Genomic DNA, 16,571 nt, shown 5'->3' with positions numbered 1-16,571 from the left:
TGTGTATTCCCCCCAGAAAGTTCTTGCCACCTATTATCTCTGCAGAGCCACGCAGACAACGTTTTTATTATGAACTCACCCCGACGGCTTCTCAAAGAGGGCAGTATTCTGTGCTTTTGGACTGAGTCCATCAGGAAGCCTGTGCCCGACTCCGCATGGCGGCTTTTCTTCAGGAGATTGGATGAATGAGCACATTTTATCCTCTGGTTAATTTTAACAGTGAGAGAGGCCACGGCCTGAGATGAGAAATCCACTGAGCCGCCTGCTCTCCTTTCTGCCATGCCACACGGTACTTACACAGCCAGGCCCTCCTGTCCCCCAGGCCTTCTTCTGCAGATGCCCCTGTTTCCTGAGCCCCTGACCAAGGCCAATCTTGTTTATGAGCAGAGGATGGCTAATGTTATATAGGGCCATCAGCATTCTTGTAGAGCACAAAGGACTGTCAGTCCCCTGGCCCGTAGAGCTGAGGATCTGCTGACAGGCGATGGAAGGCGGCAGAGGGAGAGGTAGGGACAGGCAGCTCCCCTCTATGTGCACTCAGCATGTTTTGCAGCAGTAGACACTGAAGATGTCTCTTGTGCTTTTGACTTCTGGGGTTTGGTGCTTTCCAAAGGTCTTGTGCTGGTCTAGGGATCCCATTCCCTCGGTGGGGGTGGGGATTCTCCACTTTCACCACCGCCCCTTGCCAGCATTCACCTGGCTGGTGGAAGGGGGAAAGTGTGGGAACGAGCCTCACGGGGGCGCTCCAGCAGCAATGCAACAGCGTCATTCCCAGGAGTGATGTCATCACACTGCCCCGAGAGGACTCCCATGCTTTGCCGTGGGCAAGTTTGACCTCAAACAGGCCCGTTTTGGCCTATTGGAGGCCAAAACCAACCTGTGGCGAAGCATGCATGCGAGGAGGAGCACGGGAAGGCTGGCAAGGTTAGGACCGGGTCCTCTGCCTCCCACCGGGTAACCCTAGGCTAGTCACTACTGGAGCCAGCAGCATACTGGACTAGGTGGATTTTAGCTCCTATTTTTACAGGAGAGAAAAGGTCAGGGTAACCAAGAGCAGAAACGATTCAGGAGAGGTCAGGGGGTTAGTCCAGGGGCTTTGGGGGATCCCTGCATCAGAGCAATGCAACCAAGGCCGTGTCACATGTGTCCCTGTATGCCCCAAATCTTCAACAGATGTGTTGTGCTTAATAGCTGCAGGACTGCTGCCTCACTGCCCCAAAGGAGTGTTTTGCAGCATTTAGCAAAAATCAGGCCGGACCAGATACAAACGAAGCCAAACAGGAAAAATGAGCAGATCGGAGGGTTCGAAGGTGGATTGCTTGGCTGGCTGGGAAGAGGCTCCTCCTCAGCTAAGCTCTCTTGTCTCCCCTCACTTTCTCCTCTGCAAGGAGAGAGAGGAAGTTGGGCAGCTAGTATTATCCACAGTTTGGTGTAGTGGTTAAGAGCACGGGACTCTAATCTGGAGAGCCGGGTTTGATTCCCCACTCCTCCACACTCCACACTCCCCACTCCTCCACAAAGCCAGCTGGGTGACCTTGGGCGAGTCACAGTTCTCTTGAGCTCTCTTAGCCCCACCCACCTCACAGGGTGATTGTTGTGGGGTAATAATAACACTTTGTAAACCGCTCTGAGTGGGCATTAAGTTGTCCTGAAGGGCGGTATATAAATCGAATGTTATTATTATTAAAATATCTTTGGATGAGTTTGGCTCAGAATCAAGACCTGCCTTTCATTTTGAAGTCCAAAGTCTTGGGTTTCGTTGCAAATAACAGAGGATCCCCCCTTTTCCAAACCTCACCTGGACTGTCAGGGTTCAGAGTTCTGCTTGGGGTTGGCCCACATTTGATTCCTCCTCCCCCTTGACTGGACATGGCACCACCCCAAGGCCGTGACTGGCTGCTCTGTGCTGTGCCATGAGGCAGACACAACATGGCCATTGTGTAGACTGGCCACAAGGAAAAGGTGTGCTTTATGCACTGCATCCTCGGCAAACGTGGGAAAGAAATAACCAGGGATCCTCAAGCTTCTTGGACCTGTGGGCACCTTTGGGATTCAGACACATTTTGGTGGATGCAACCACAGAACGGCTGCCACAGGATATGTAGCCCGCCACAGAATGCCAGGGAGCAAGGTCAAGCATAACGCTAATTCAACATTTCAGGCAGAAGCTCTGCTGAACAGAATGCCTTTTAAATTTAAAATGAACATATTGTTTAAAAATATTTTCTTGCTTACCCAAAGCTTACTTTCAGTTGTGCAGTGCTATGGTAGCAGCTCTTGCCAAAGCAATGTTTTTAAAAATCTGCAAAGCCAATGAGATCTCCAGTGACCAACTGGAAGCCTTGCTGGGCATAAACCCGACCTGGACCCATGCACTTTCTGGAAATACTTGCCAAGCACCTGGAAAAGTGTTAGTAGGTACCATGGCACTCATGGGCACTGCATTAGGGACCCCTGGAATAAACAGAGGAGGGGTCAATGTGAAGATGTGTTCTGTTCCTGAGAGGCCAGCCTGCTATGGGTCATGTTCCCACTGGGGCCAGAGGCCACGACAGGGATGCCAAGTGGCATGCTGGCATCCTTGGGTGCTTCAGGGATGAGATGACATCAGGCTGTGTGTGGATGTCATGCTCAGGTAAAAACCAAGACCTGACATCAGCATGTTGGATGAGGCTCTAAAAACTCTGTGGTGTGTGACCTTAGAGTTTCTAGAGACATCTAATGTCACATCTGGGTTTTTGCCTGGATGTGACATTGCCACATAGCTCTATAGTTTACAGTGGGAAATTGCCCTGCCCGAAAGTGGGCATTTGGCGTACCTAGGTCAAGACCCTGCTCCTCGGGTCCCATTGCCGGACTGTTGCTGCATCATCTCAGCCCAGTGAGAGGCCCAAGCACAGCAGTCCAGCCTCTTTAGATGTTTGTCTGCCCCATCGTCACAATTAATGCAGAGGGCTAATTTCAAGAGTCAGAGGGGTAACTGGGTATCTGCTGTGGAGGAGGGTTCAGACCCCTGCCCGAGTTCTTTAAATTGCTGCTTAGGACATAATCAAGGCAGATTTCAAGAGATGGTTCTGCCATCAGCACTTTTTGCCTGATCTACTGAACCGTGCTTGGTTTTGAAAAAGAGCCCCTACTTCGAGGCAGCTTGGTTGGGAAGCCCTGATTGGCCAACACAGGCCCTGAGCTGGATGCTGCCCCTGCACTCTAGCTCTTAGGGAACAACTCTGTCACCACTTGGAGGCTTTCTCCATCTCCGTGTGTGTAGGGTTTTCTCCTTTTCAGAACAAGTTTTTTTTGTGTTAAATGCAATATATGACCAGCACAACTCTTCCCCCAAGTTTAATTATTTATTTTATTTCAAATTTCTATTCCGCCCCCCCCCCCCCGCAAGCAGGCTCAGGGCAGATAACAACATATTAAAATACAATTAAAATCCATCTACAGTAAAACATTAAAACAACAGTGTATTAAGACACATTTAAAACAGAATGGTGGCCTCGGCCACTAAGCCAGCCACTAAGCCTCACCTCCTTCTAGAGGGTAGCTGGTTCATATCCAGGAATGGTCTTTAAGGTACTACTGGTTCCAAATCTTCATCTCCTTCTAGCCTTTGGGAAACCGAGGGCTTAGTTCAGTGAGACACTGGAGGTACCACTGGATCTAATCACTGGAGCTTTGCTCATTACTTTTCTTTAAAAACAAGCCTGTGACATTTTCTAGAGTGAACTGACACCCGCCCCCTCCAGTATCTATGCAGGAGGAGGAAGGAAAATGGATAAAACGACCTCCCTCCATAACACTGTGTCCTTTATCCACATTTCTGCTTTTAAGGAAAACAAAATGCTCCAGGAATTCCAGTCACAGATTTCTTGTATTTTGCCTATCTGCGGGGAGAGAGAAGGGCAATGTCATGTAGAGCTTTCCATCCGTATATTCAGGAAAGAGTTATTTCACAAAACTGGGTACCTGCATGCCCACCCCCTTTTCAGTCAAATCCCCTCCTCCCATCAAAATTTCCTTTCCCTCATTACGACTGGTTCCAGTACAGACAGATCAGAGACTTATATAATTCGGACTCTGTAAAGGGAGGTATACGAACAGAGAACTCGGAACTAGAGCAGACCCTTCTTAAAGAGGACAAGAAAAGAATATCTAAGGTATACCAAGTACTGTTGAAATGGTATACTGAGGATGAGTTAGTAAAAACACAAATGGTGAAATGGGCTATAAATTTTAACAAAGAAATAACAATGGAGGCATGGGAATACTTGTGGAAGACTACAATGAAGACAACGACATGTACTAGTATTAAAGAGAACATTTACAAAATGATCTATCGTTGGTACATGACACCAAAGAAGATTGCGCTAGGGAATTTGAACACTTCCAATAAATGCTGGAAATGTAGGAAGCATGAAGGCTCCCTCTATCATATGTGGTGGTCGTGTGAGGTAGCTAGGCAGTACTGGGGGGAAATAATAAGAGAAATGAGTGAAATTTTACAATTTCAAATAAATAAGAACCCAGAACTCCTGCTACTAAACTTGGGTATGGAGGGAATTCCAGCCCATCATAGGACGCTGATATTTTATATGACAGCAGCAGCTAGACTTTTGTATGCGCAAAAATGGAAAGTACAAGAAGTGCCAACCATTGAAGATTGGATTTACAAATTGCTGTACATGGCAGAAATGGACAAGATGACAAGAAAACTGAGAAACCTGGACTCAGGGCAGTTTAACACAGACTGGGAGAAGCTGAAACAATATTTGGAGAAGAAATGGGAGGTGGGAGGAGAACTGTGGCAGTTTGAGAACTACTGAAGTTCAATAAAATGTAGAGGGAGGTGACTTTACCGGGGGGGAGAAGAGACAATCGTGATTTTCTAAGCAGTTAGATTAATAGATTGATATATATATAGATATATACAGACTAATAAACAGAATATCGATAGAAAATAACTAACCATAAGGGCTAATTATAAGGACTGATTAACTAATAATATTTTCTTTTTGGTAAGATTGGTATAATGTAACAAACTGAATATGTTTACTTGAAGATATATATGAGTCAAATTGATTGATTATGTGATGATAGCTATATAGAATTATTATTGAAGGGAAGTAGAAATATTAAAGTGATTATATATAACTAAAAGAACGAGTAACATAGAGAGCATAAGTCAAATTGTTTGATTTAAACGAAGGTATGATCTATATGGTTTATGATTTATAGAAATATTTGAAATTGGAATTATGGAAATTGGGATAAATTGTTTATCCAATATGGAAATAATGACTCATAGTCTGGGTACAGAGTATTAAAAATAGTTAAGAATGTATTGCTTAGAATAAATGGGAGACCATATATTTGTTAGATAGAGGAATTTAAAAGGAGTAAGGGAAAAGGGACAAAGGGTTGGAAAACTGTTGGAAGTCAACAAAAAAAGGGGGGGAAAGGGAGGGGGTTAGAAATGGAAAATGGGGAAATTGATTGTAATGTATAAATAATTGATCCTAACCCAATAAAAAACTTTTCTAAAAAAAAAAAAATTTCCTTTCCCTCAAACACTGTCCAAATGTTGTGCTTTTCTGCCGGCCCAGGCTCCCCTATTAAACAGGCCCAGCCCCTTCAGAAGCACCAACTTGCATGCCAGTCATAGAGGGAAAATGCTGCATTCTGATTGCCAGCTCCCTCTGGAGACCCTGGCACATGCATTGGGTTGGTTCGGGCTGCAAGTTCTTACGAGTCCCTGAGACTGGCCCCCTGGGATTTGAAGTCTCTTTCTTCTGGTTACTGTGAAAATACTCTGTGGGCAGTCCAAGACAGGGATATCACCACACGTTCCAGGTAGGGTTGCCAGCCTCCAGGTAGTGGCTGGAGATCTCCCGGAATTACGACTGGTCTCCAGGCCACAGAGATCAGTTCACCTGGAGAAAAAGGCTACTTTTAGGGATGGACTCTATGGAATTATGCCATGCCAAGGTCCTTTCCCTCCCCAAACTCCACTTCCTCCAGGTTTCTCCAGGTTTCACCCCCCAGATCTCCAGGAATTTCCCAACTTGGAGCAGGCAACCCTAATTCCAGGACTAACACCCAGTGAGTTCAGCTACAAATGTGAGGGTCACGCCCATCATGGGATCTCCCAAACTGAATGCACACACCATGAGCTGAGGGGCCCAGGCTTTAAAAGAAGGTGGTGATAAGTCAAACATCTGGAGTGCCACAGTGTAGTGTAACGATGGTGAACCTGGGAATCCTCCTTTTGATCACTGTCGTAATGCAATAAATCACTGTACTCACAGGAGCTACTGAATGTAACACTCTGCTTTATTCTCAACCAACAACGAACTAACATAGAAAAGGAGGGTAAGTAAGAGAAGAGTCTAGGGGGTGGAGTTTTCATCCCATAATCAGCTTCCAATTAACTCTTTACTATCCATTTTACGACATCTTTCCCCCTTTAAGTTTTCTTCTTCTTCTTCTTCTTCTTTAGCAATTACTTGAATATAGTCTTTTAAATACTCAGGAGGTCTTCTTGTTCTCATCAGATAGCACAGTGCTTCCACTGCATCATTATCCCTGGGTATGGAAAGGTCAGTGTCTGCAGAAGTTTCTCTAATTGGTGACCAGGAAGGGGGCATCAAATTACAATGGGCATCAGTCTCTGAAATGCCACAGGGCGTCTGCTTTTCTGGACATTCTTGTTCCTCTCCCCCTTTTTCCAACTCTTGCACATGAGTTCTCCTGCAGATGTGGTCTTGATGCCACCTGATTACCCAGCCATCAGGTAAACCAATCTTAAAAGATAGAGGACCCATCTGTGCTTGAATCCTACCAGGGATCCAGATAAGTCAGGCTCTCTTGGCATAGACCTGATCCTGTGCTCCCAAATCTCTGTCTTTAGCATGGTAATCATGGTTACCTTTTTGAAGAGTCTGTTTCCATTGCACTTTCTCTTCTAGTTTGGGACACATTAAATCCAAGTGCCTTCCCATCAACAACTGGGCTGCACTTACCCCCATAGTGGTCTGGAGAGTTGATTCCATATTTCAAGAGAAATCGAGCAAACCTGGTCTCCAAAGTCCCAGAAGTTATCTTTTTCATTCCTTCTTTGAACGTTCTGACAGCTGTCTTTGCAAAACCATTTGAAACTGGACCGTAGGGGGATGCTTGAATGTATTTAATTCCATTCTTCCACAGGAACTTCTTAAATTCGATTTAGCCCATTATCTGTGACCAGTACCACTGGAAGTCCATGACAAGCAAAGGTCTGCCGAAGTTATGGCATTCATTGGGTGAACTTCCATCCACTTGGAATGGCACTGGACATATGAATGCCCAGTATTTTTGTGTGTGAAGGAGGAACAGCTGGCCACTGGCTTGCAGGAGCTGGCAGCAGCAGCAGCAGGCCTTCCTGCACTGCATCCTCCTCCGCCCCCCCCCCCCCGCTTCTAGGCAATGCAGAGGATTGGCTGGCTGGCCTTCTGTGGGAGATTCGTTAAGCAGAGGCTAGATGGCCATCGGACAGCAATGCTGATTCTGTGAACCTGGGCAGATCATGAGAGGGAGGGCAGGAAGGGTTATATCAGTGGCCTTTTCTTACATGCCCAGGGTAAGGCCAATCGCCATCTTGGGGTCAGGTAGCAATTTTCCGCAGGCCAGTTTGTCTAGGGATCCTGACGGTATTTTGCCATCTACTGGGCACGGAGTAAGGGTCACTGGGTGTGTGTGCATGCAGGGGGAGGAGTATTTGTGAATTTCCTGCACTGTGCAGAGGGTTGGACTAGATGACCCTAGAGGTCCTTTCCAACCCTATGATTCTATGATTCTATTATTCTGGGTTGCTGCCTTCTATCCCTCTCCTCTGCTACCAACCTTCTGTGTTCTCAGGAAACAGCTGGGTGGCTCACTCACTGACCTGCTCATTCACCTGGCCTTCTGTACACCAGGGAAGTGGCCAGCCAGCCAGCTGGCCCACTTACCTGGCCTTCTACCCGCCAAGGAAGTAGTCAGCTAGCCTGCTCATCTGCTTGCTTGCTTGGCCTCTGTGAACTGGGGAAGCAGCCAGCCAGCTGGCCCATCCACCCAGCCCCCACGTGCCGCATCATCATCATGCTGGGTTAGGAGTGCATGCGCATTTTGCGTGCATGCAAACAGGAAAGCCGTAGGTGAGTGCTGCCCCCCCAGTCCATTTTTTTTTATGGAGGCCCCCTGGAAACCCTGTTGGGAGCTGGAACTGAAGGCCAGAAGCCTGGAGCTGGAGCTGGTTGATCCAGCAAGGCAGAGTCCTCCCACGCCTCAGCTTAAGTCGCTTGGGAAGTAACTTGGGACTCAGCTGCCCTGCAGGTAGGTGCTAGAGCTCCTGAATCCATGCTGCGCTCCTGAATCCATGCTGCGCTCCTGAATCCATGCTGTGCTCCTGAATCCATGCTGTGCTCCTGAATCCATGCTGCGCTCCTGAATCCATGCTGTGCTCCTGAATCCATGCTGCGCTCCTGAATCCATGCTGCGCTCCTGAATCCATGCTGTGCTCTTGAGGCAGTATTACTGGGATTGGACACAACCAGTCTGGCACTTCCCCTCTTTTGCACTGCCTCGGCCAGGGCCATCTGCTGCTGTTGCTGCTGTTGTGAAGTGGGAGCAGGTCCTGAGGGGCTGTGGGCCCAGTTTTGCATCCTGCCTGGGGGAGTTCCGATGTCCGTCTCCGAGGCCTGTCGCAAGGCCCCCCTTGCAGGCTCTGACAGGAAGGTCTCTGGTGCTGCTGCTGGAGCATGGTCACCCTCTGTAGCGTCAGGCCCACTGGGCCTTTCTTTCCCCTGGCCGTGCCTCCTTGGGCCTTTCCTCTGAGTAAAAAAGGCAGCGGCCCAAAGGCAACATGAGCCCTCTGAGTCAAAGCGGGTTGTGACATTTCCGCAGCCTCCTTTTCAAATGTGGCAGGTGTTGTGCTGTGCATGATGAAGTTTCTGTTTTCTTCGCATCATCTCCCCCCACCATGTTATCATGCGCATTCATAAGCACTGCAAAATGGCAGGTCTTTACCAGTGTGCAGGATTGCTTGTGCACATCAGTAAAAAAGTCCTTCTTGATACAGCCACAGATGTAACTTATAACAAGGGCTGGTTTTTCACAATGTTTCAGCAGAACATGTGAGACTGTTGAGGAGAAGCAGGCAAAAGAATGGAAGGAGCAAATGGTGCATAGCCTTATTCTGGAAAGAAGTTTTAAGAGTCTCCTTCTGAAAGTAGAATTAATGAAAAGTAGAACATTACACAGAAATAAACTCAATTAAAGAACCCAACAGGGGAAATATGCTGATCCCAGGTGGAAACAATCCAACTTTCCCTCTGGTAAGAACTCTCAGTTTGGGGCACTGGCAGCATGCCTCTTTCTCCCAACGCTGATGGCCAAATTTTTCTATCTGTGGGAGAGGCACTCCTGCCCTCTTTGGAGGCAACACCCTTTTGTGTTTTTGCAAAGCAATTATGTTTAATAGTGCTAATCACGTGCTCATTTAAAGGGCCTGGAAATGAGAGCATCAGGCAAGGTGCGTGTTGGCAAACCAGTCGGCACGTACCAGTTTTGCACTTTAAAAAATGCACCATCAGTTGCTCATTTGCCTCCTAATTACCATCCACTCGCTAGCTGCTGGCTGGCTGGCTGGCTGGCTGGCTGGCTGGCAGGCGCCCTGTTTCCATAGTGGGGTGGGGCTGTACTCTCCCATCCCTCTCCTCTAGTATGAGATAACACAGGGAAACCTGGAGCGTCAAGACTGTGCCTGTTAAAAGGAGTAATTAAACCAGGTGACACAGGCAGACATGCCAAAGCTCCAGATTGGCTATTTTCAAAGGATGCCAGATGGTGATTGGCTAGCTCTGGAACAGAACACTTCAATGGCTATCAAGCCTTTGATGCTCCCTAGTGTTTGGCAGCCCAAGAAGGCAACAGAGTTTACAAGGAGTAATAAATGCAGAGGAGAAGAGGTGTGGTGCCGGGAGTGTTTGTTAGTGCCAATGAAGACATGCAGGATTAACAAGAGGCTGCTTCTGATGCTCCTGCTACAACCACACTGCTACAAACCATCCACAATTGGGAAAAGCATTTAGAAGGATATAATTTTAAAAATGGAAATGGCAAGTTCCTCTTGCTCAGTTTTAGCCGGAGTCGGAATCAGTCTGCCCCCCAGAGCTGCTCTTGGCTGTGTTGTGAAACTTACGTGTAGTCAAGTCACATGACTTGTACAACTCGGCCACCCTGGTGTGGTTTGTGACTGTTAAAACAGCTGGTGGAGGGGAGAGGCTAAAGCTACTTCTCCCTGCAAGCTGCAGTTGCAAACAGAAAAGAGCCAGCATGCATCTTGTGGGCACAAACCTCCCAGGGCACATGTGGTACCAGGTCCCAACAAACACAAGGATTTTGCAATGTGTCAGTGGAGCCTGAGGGAGAGAAAGGTTGCTAGCTCTCGGCAGGCCTTTTAAGTAGAGATGCATGCAACCCACTGCCTCGCTTGCTGCATGCATGCCCTTCGCTTTCTGTTCCTGGCAGAACATGTATGTAGGAAATCGTGTTACAGTCAAGCTGGAGGAGACCCACTCCCCCTTCTGTGGGTCTTCCCTCTCCTTCCTCCTCTGCCGCTGAGCAAAGTTTTCCTGGCAGCAAGAAGATCAGAGTCTTTTGGAACCTTGCTCTGGAACCCTCTCAGCACCAGGTACGAATGTGCAAGTTCTCTCTGGCTTAACAACAGACTCTCTCTGTAGAGATGAGTGGCCAGTGGCCCCCTGAGGGTGTGTTGGTCAAAAGTCCTTCTTGAACCTCAGCCCAGCAGGCGTCTCACACACACACACACACACACACACAGAGGCTGGTTGCTTTAGTCCCACCACCTTCCTTGCATGGCAAAGATGCCCCTTTGCCTCTTCCTTTGTATTAGAGGCCAGATCCTTTGAGCACTCCCTTGCCTCCCAGGACTGCACCGAGGAGACGTCTCTGGGCATCAAAACAACCCCCCTGCCTCTGCTGGCAGGACATACAGCCTGCGCCTCAAAGCCGATTGCCCTTCTCCGGCTTCCAACTGGATGCCCACTTATTCTTCCCTTTAAGAGTGTGACATATTTCCTGATCAAGCATTTGTGGGTTTTTTTTTTTAGTAAAAGCTTTTTACACTGGTTTCAAACACATTACATCTGTTCAGAAGATGAGGAAGTTGGTTTCATAGTTGATACAAGGGTCCGCCAATTGTGGGCTGTGGAAATTGAGCTGAAACTTAGAAGCTGCTGAGCCCAATCCAGGCAAGAAACTGACCGTGTTGCGAGGGCCGCAGGTCTCCACCATGCTGACCTCTGAAGTGGTGCCCTCTTTTGCCCAGTGAAACTTCCTGTTAGAAGGGAGGGGAGGGGAGGGGTGTGTGGCTCAGTGGTAGAGCATCTGCTTGGCATAAAGGTTCAATCCTGAGCAGCACCTTCCGTTTCAAGGATCAGGTAGTAGGTGATGGGAAAGACCCTGAAACCCTGGAGATCCACTGCGGATCTAAGCAGACAATACTGGCCCGATATAGTATGAGGCAGTATATACACATATAGTGGGCTCTCTTTCCTTGGACATATTTAAGAAGAGGCTAGATGACCCCCCCCCCGACTGCGGTGATGATTCTCTGACTCAGTGTGAAGGAACACAGAGTGGGGGCATGAAGGGATGAGCTGGTGCCGGCCTCTCATGGCCCTTCCTTACATGCCCAGGGCAATGCCGACTGCCACCCCAGTCAGGAAGGGATTTTCCTCCGGGCCAGATTGGCTGGGGATCCTGGGGGTTTCTTACCTTCCCCTGGGCATCAAGCAGGGGTGACTGGGGGAGTGGAGGAGGCTTTGTGCAGAGCGTCCTACATTGTGCAGAGGGTTGGACTAGGTGACCCACCGGGTTTCTTCCAGCTCTCTGTTTCTGTGTTTCTGTATGTCTCTTTCTCCATGAGTGTCTCTTTCTGAAGGATTAGGTTTTTAAGTGAGCATGTGGTCCTTGGTCCATAAGCTGCTTTCAGCTCCCCCTCTAGTCTGCCTAGAATAGGGTTGCCAACTCCAGCTTTGGAAATTCCTAAAGATTTGAGATGGACCCTGGGTAGGGAGGGCTTCAGGGGAGGGAAGGTGCCTTGATGGGGCATAACGCCATACAGTACACCCTCCAAAGCAGCCCTTTTCTCCATGGGAGCTGAGCACTGTAGTCTGGAGATCCGTTGGAATTCCTGGGTCCTACTATTCAGATAAATTTCTCTAACCTTAGAAGATGTTTGTTTTGTGACCTAGATATTCTTGAGGTTGTCATTTTCTGTTCTTGATTTTCTTCACCATCCCTTCCTTTAAGGTCTGTGGAAAGAGGAAGATGGAGGGAAATGTAAATCAATGTTGCAGTTTTTCTCATGTTGTCTGGACAAAGAGGTTTCTCCCCCCCCCCCCGGTGGTATCTTGCACCAGAAGCACGAGAGACAAGAGTGAGTTTGCAGTGAGGCAACAGCTGGGAGATGAACGTTGCCTGCACTGGAGCTCAAGCCCAGAGTGATGTTGTTTCTGCTGGCCTCCCTTAGCCACTTCCGGATGCAAATATTTTGGATCTCATCCATCTGGTTAGGATTCTGGAGCAGCCAGAGAAGCCTAGGCTGGGACAAGTGGCCAAGCACCATCCTTCTTCCTGCTTCTTGCCTGCTATTGATCATACCCTCCTGTCGCAGCAAGCTGAGGCCCAGGGAAGCACTCTGCAGGCTGCCACCACGCTGGCACAGGTTTCCGTGGAAGGGCCCAGAGCACCCACCCCACCCCTTCTATTTACTCTTTCCCAGTAGGTTTGATTTATTATGTGACCGAATGACACGTGAGGACCCAGGCAGAATAATAAAGAACTTTATTTAAAAGGTTTATTAATAACTGGTGTTCAAAACTTTGTAAAATAAAGAGAATAGTAAAGATTGGTTAATAAACAAACTAATGCACCCTAATGCATCTAACTAGACTGTTCTTAACTATCTTCTGGTGCTGGTTTCCAACTGTCACCCCTTCTGAATGAGGGACCCCTCCATCTGCAGCAGCTTCGCCTCAGCTCTGCTCCCTAGGAGTGAAACCCCTCCCACTATGGTGAGGCCTTTTATCCCTTCTCTTTTAACTGCCCCCCCACTTCCCTATTGGTGCAATTTTCACCTCCAATTCCCCTTTTAACAAATCACAGGGTCCAAAGGGGACCTGGGAAATGTAGGCCCTGTAGTCAAAGTAGAAGCCCCTAGGCCTCACTACATAGGCCCAGGCTCATCATAACACCTCCCAATGCCACCTTATTGTGGAACAGAGGCAGCCAGGTCTTACTGGATGAGATGTAGTTCCAGGCTAAGGGAGGATTAGAACTCAGGCTTCCCTGGTCTAAGTGCCCCGTTCTGACTTACACCCTATGGGCTAGCTTGGCAGCAGGCGAATGGTTAATACACCTCCTAGCTGTGAGGAGAGGCAGTCCCACTGCATGAGCTGGCAGCCTAATTATGTCTGATGCAAGAGCAGCAACTTATTTGAGAAAATATGCTTTGGCTGCAAAAGTCCGCTTTTTAATGTTTTTCTCTTTAGAAAGCACAATACAAGACAAGCTTCCCGCTCCTTCCATTATTACAAAGATGCCTCAAAGCCACAGATCTTCATGCCCAAAATCTTGGCCTTGATTCAGTTTATTTTGAATACTGTGGGAAACTTCCATCTGCCGGTGATGAACAATTCCTTCTCGTTTCCCAAGGCCTGAGAATTTTACCTCACGGGCAAGAAAAATAGTCCCCCCCCCCCCGCACTCCCTCCGCCCTGACCTGGATAGCCCAGGCAAGCCCTGATCTTGTCAAATCTTGGAAACTAAGCAAGGTTGGCTTTGGCTAGTAACGCTGGAGGCAGGCAACTGCGAACCACCTCTGCCCATGTCTTGCTTTGAAAACTCCAGTAGGGGTTGCCATAAGTTGGCTATGACTCAATGGCACTTATTTTTTTATTTTATTTTATCGTATTTGTATTCCGCCCTCCCCGCAAACAGGCTCAGGGCAGATAACAGCATTAAAAACATTTAAAACATTCCATATAAAACAAAAATACAAAAATATAAAATAGCAGCACTCTTTTTCTTGATGGCGGCAATACAGTTAATAACAAATAGTGCAACAGTACAGTTGAACATAGCAGCAGCTTAAGAACAGTGGTGGGCAGCTCTCATAGGGAGAGCTTTCCACCATCACCACCTTTCCTCCCACAGACACTCAGGTGAGTTGAACAAAGGCTCAACATGTGGCTTACAGGCCAGCTGTGCTCTACTGTGTCATCCCAGAGGGCCCCCAAGAACACAATTCAAGTCGTATAGTGGAATGCCTTTTTTAGACAAAAGAGTGAGGCAGAGCCCCCCTGTCAACTCAGACTCCAAAGGCATATGAAGTGCCAGTCTCAAAATGGGAGAGCACATGGGCTGTGACAATGAGCACATGAGGGTTGCCAACTTGGTAGGGAAATTCCTGGAGATTCGGGAGTGTAGCCTGGGGAGGACAGAGTTAAGGCGGGGGAGGAAATTCAGAAGGGATGTGATGCTGTAGAGTTAGGGTTCCCAGGTGCCCGCTGTTGGCGGACAAACTCTCACGGGTTTGCCACATTTCCCATTGACCTGCTAGTGGTTGGCGAGAAGTGCCAAGCTCCCAGAGGTTGCCTGCCACCGACAGGCACCTCAGGAATGCACGCCATGCGTGCGCTCCCAACAGGCGCCAAATCGGCCCCGCATGGAGCACAGGAGTGCCCTCGTGGCTGGCACAACGACATCACTTCCAGCGGTGAGATCATCACGCAGTCGCCAAAGGGGATCTCGCTGCCAGCACGACGTAAGTGCCAGATCCCCCCTCCTGGCGAGAGGGTATGGCGACCTGGCAACCCTACGTAGAGTCCAACCTCCAAAGGTGTGGTTTTCTCCTGAGAAACTGATCTCTGTAGATTGGAAATCAGTTGTGATTCTGGGAGAACGCCACCCACCACCTGGAGATTGGCAACCTTACCACATATTCAGCACAACTGCATTCAAAGATCAAAGGGGCTGTGTTTGAAATCTAGACTGCCCTGAGTGAATATTAGCAAATACCGACACTAGCGAAAAAGGCTTTCTCCCAACTCAGGCTAGCCTGGAAGATGCCCACCCCCCCTTGACACGTCTGATCTGGCCACCTGGATCCATGCCCTGGTAAGATGACTGTAACACACACTGCATAGCTCTCCTTTCAAAGTCAGTTAGGAGAGTCTGTGTGGTAGAGAATGCCACAGCTTATCATCAGGAACTGGTAGAGCATGTGCATCCCTCCCATTCTGCAGTCACTCCAATGGGCTACCCTTCCGTCACTTGACTCAGTTAAAGGTCTGGTTTTGGCCCCTCATATCTATGGACATGCCTCTCTCCCTCTGCTCCACCACGGCAGTTTTGCTCATCAGAATAGGGCCTTCTGCAGGTGCCACCCTGCAAATGGGCAAATTCAACAGTGCCTGTAGACGTGCTTTCTCTGTGGTGGCCCCCACCCTATGGAACGGCCTGCCCGAGGAGGTCCGAATGGCTCCCGCTCTCCTGGCTTTCTGCAAACTGCAAAATTGAATTTGTTCAGGAGCACCTTCTGACACAACTAATAGGGCTGTGCCATGAGGAAATGGCTCAGAGAGATGCTTGTGATACATGGACTGTATCAGAACAGGTACTATCTGTTGATGTAGGTATGCCCATACTGGGAGTTTCTGTATTGTTTAAAATGCCATGTGAATTTGCTTCTGTTTTATTTCAGCAGTGTTTCAGATCGATATTCAGATTTATGCTATCCACTCCTATTGTATTGTATTGAGTGTCCCTGCTGTTGGTCATATTAATCCCATACTGTGTAATCTGTGTGGAGTCGCAGGGGTTTTCCGCATGCTCTTTCCCCATTAGTTCTGGCCTCAGACTGCTTTGATTTATCCTCTTATTTCTGCATGCATTTTTTTTTGCCTTTAGTTTTTGCTTCACCCTCCCCCCACCCCAGTTTTTTCCGGTTCTTTTGAGACCACTTTTACCTCAATCTTTTTCTGGAAGCTGAGCTTGAGTTGATTTTTTCCTCATGCATAATGTTTTTTCTGGTTCCCTTTATCCCATCCATTCCTACCCACCTCGAGACCACATTTCCATGAATGGATGTCCATCCTCATCAAACCACTCCCTCCCCACTTCCTTCCCTCCCTCCTAGTTTTATTTTCTTTTTTTTTTAAATTGTCCTTTTCATAGTATTATATTGACCTACCGTTGTAACGATACAATCAGCAGATTCTCTGCATTACAGAATCACAGAGTTGGAAGGGGCCATACAGACCTTCTAGTCCAACCCCCTGCCCAATGCAGGATGAGCCTAAAGCATCCCTGACAAATATTCATCCACCTTCTTCTTGAAAACTGCCAATGAGGGGGAACTCACCACCTCCCTAGGCAGCTGATTCCACTTTTGAACTACTCTGACCGTGAAAAAGTTTGTCCTGATATCCAGCCGGTACCTTTCTGCATGTAATTTAAGCCCATTG

Source organism: Eublepharis macularius, chromosome 14, assembly GCF_028583425.1.
Source record: "Eublepharis macularius isolate TG4126 chromosome 14, MPM_Emac_v1.0, whole genome shotgun sequence".
NCBI classification, from domain to species: Eukaryota; Metazoa; Chordata; class Lepidosauria; order Squamata; family Eublepharidae; genus Eublepharis; species Eublepharis macularius.
This window is presented reverse-complemented; position numbering follows the sequence as displayed.